At 36.3% G+C, this 2,712-nt stretch overlaps 1 long non-coding RNA gene across 1 annotated transcript; it reads left to right on the top strand.

Annotated features, from left to right (window-relative positions):
• The first annotated feature begins 1,455 nt into the window (after window positions 1–1,455).
• On the top strand, window positions 1,456–2,431 carry LOC136252903 (uncharacterized). The gene is made up of 3 exons (XR_010699825.1): window positions 1,456–2,119; window positions 2,172–2,240; window positions 2,299–2,431. It is a non-coding gene; the product is annotated as an uncharacterized lncRNA (long non-coding RNA).
• Window positions 2,432–2,712: the final 281 nt, after the last annotated feature.

The following is a 2,712-nucleotide window of genomic DNA, read 5'->3' as shown; positions in this document are numbered from 1 at the left end:
TTAGGGCCGGAATTAAAAAAATTTAATTACTAAAAAAAAAAAGTTGTAACTTAGCAAAGAAGTGGATGACGGTGACAGCGGTCTACGTCTACAGCTAGAGCAATAAACGCTCAGGTTTAACGCTGAAGTAGCGTGATGGTGGCGCACGAATGGAGGAGAAAGATTGCAGCTTGCCGACCCGAATGCCCGGACCCGAAATCCTGCCGTGGCCTTCAGACTATTGTGGCGCCGCTGTCACCTCTGTTTCCTGACTTTCTGTACCGCTGTGCCGCCTTTTGACACCAAGTACAATAGAGGCAAGCAGTAATTTGCCTGTGTTTGTTGTAGTTGATTTTACTGTAGCAACACCTCGAGCAACACGGATCGCGAGACTTATGAACTAGTGCTGTGCGATATCAGGATTTTTATTTCGATATTATATCGATACGATATTGGGTAAATATCGATATTTCTAAACGATTTTCGATAATTTTTAATTGTGTGGGCGGTGTAATTGCGTGGACAGCCGATATTTATAAACATGCTTGAAATACAATTTGCACACAAACTATTGCATGAAACTAATAAGCCTAGAAAACTGGCAGACAAGTTTTTAAAGTGGCTAGATAGTACAGAACCAACCTTCATTTCTAGCGTGATTACGCAATCACACTAAATGCTGTAGATTTATCGAAATATTCTTCGATATTTCGATAATTATCGCAATATTCTTCGATATTTCGATAATTATCGCAAAATATTACCTTTTCGATAAATATCGAAATCTGCTAAAGCAGTATCGAAAATCGATACGATAACGATATCGACAAAATTATCGCGAAATCGATATTTTTTCGATATATCGCACATCACTATTATGAACTAGGAATTAACCGCAGTTTTAGCGAACGACTGAGGGTTATGTTTGAGGTAAGTTGTGTGTATGAGATACACGTACTCCTTTGCATTTCTTTTAGGGATGAGATACAATTTAAGACCAAGAATGAGCTAATCACATGAGAACTTTTAAAGTTTCAGGTTAGTGGTTATGATTAATGTGATTATTGGTTGTTAGTGTGGATTGTATGTAAAGAAGTGTGTCTCCTCTAAGTGTAAGTGGTATGGCACTTTGTGTCTCTGTATCCTCTATTCCAATTCTTGATCCAAAAACCTGTATTGGATGTTAGTGTGGAATGTGTGTCTCCTCTAAGTGTAAATGATATGGTACTTTGTGTATCTGTATCTTGTAATCCAATTCTTCATCAAAAACCTGTAATAACACATACCCATGTAATAATACATGTAATGACACATACCCATGGCTCAAGTATATTATCAACTTTACTGGTTAGGAGGGTGAACACAGAAGGTAGAGCTTGTATGAGGTCCTTACGACCAACTAGAGTATTTTATAGAAATATAGTGTATTTGACCTTGAAATTATTAGAAGTTTAGGACAGCAGAATTGTTTGACATTTCTGATGCTTATGTATAGTTTTGCGTAGTATTCACCGTGCTGTGACATCCGGCTTGATTTCTTGTGGGTACAATGACATGAAAATAGCAGCTATCTATATTATAATCCAACAAAACATTCGCAAGGTGGCTTAAAATCTGAGCCTTTGCATGCACATCATTGTTTACTACACATCAGATAAGTGTATCCCTGTTGCCATTAGCCTATGTAAAAACGTAGCGCTACTGTGGTCCAGTGTTAAAGAGGCAGGTAATTTAGGCTGCTTTTGTATAGTACTACTGTATGCAGTTCTATAGCTTGTGTATTCATACTCAGTTTATGTTTTATTAAAATTTTTAATCCTGAGAAAACCAAAAGAACTTTAGAAATTGTGCAAACTAGGTAGGTTTTCATGAAGATGGTTGCATTTACTAGGTTGATTATGGTAGTGAGGTATTGCTATAACAACATACTATCAAAATACAAGGACTCCTAATTCATCACTTCGTATAGCTGTAAAATATTTTGTACTGGTATTGTGATGTGTTTTTCTATTACCAGCCATAGTTCACATGCATATCTTCTTTTCAATAGCATTCTCTGCATCGGACCATTCAGCATGATTGTTCAGGTATTGATCGCTGCCAGGACAAGCTGTTTTGGCCTCTAGATCGATTATTTCTGGTGAGTTTCTTGAAGGATAATTCTATAATAGAGTAATATATTTTTTTGTTAGATATGACTAGTAGAAGGATACGACTATAAGAAGTGGAACGTTGTTTGGAAAAAGATACAATACTAACAGGTATTTAATCGTACTGTACAATGTTTTGGCATTACATCTATTTTTTTTCTATTTACAGTACACAGAAAATGTTCGGGCAAGGAGTCTGCCATTGATGAACACCCAAGACAGAACATTTTTTGTACATTGACTATGTTGCATTTTTGTGTATGGATGGATGACCTTTTGTTGATTTAAAATTGGAAGTATTTAAACCAATTAATACAGAATATAGGAGTGGGACGAGGGTAAAAAATGTGACATTTCCTCACATTTACTGTTGGGAAAAACGACCTTTCCTAGCCTTTCAGTGGTAAGGAGATATCAAAAAGACGGCTAAATCTTTTCAGGAAAGTTGTGGAAATGTGATCATTCCTGATGAAAGGGAAGGTAAGATAATATTTGTGGAAATCTGACATTTCCATACCTTTCCACAGTCTCTTAAAGGTAAGAAAATCAATTCCTTTTTTGTAGTGTAAGTGGTTTTGGTTTC

Source organism: Dysidea avara, chromosome 1 (genome assembly GCF_963678975.1).
Source record: "Dysidea avara chromosome 1, odDysAvar1.4, whole genome shotgun sequence".
In the NCBI taxonomy this organism is placed as follows: domain Eukaryota; kingdom Metazoa; phylum Porifera; class Demospongiae; order Dictyoceratida; family Dysideidae; genus Dysidea; species Dysidea avara.
This window is presented reverse-complemented; position numbering and strand designations above follow the sequence as displayed.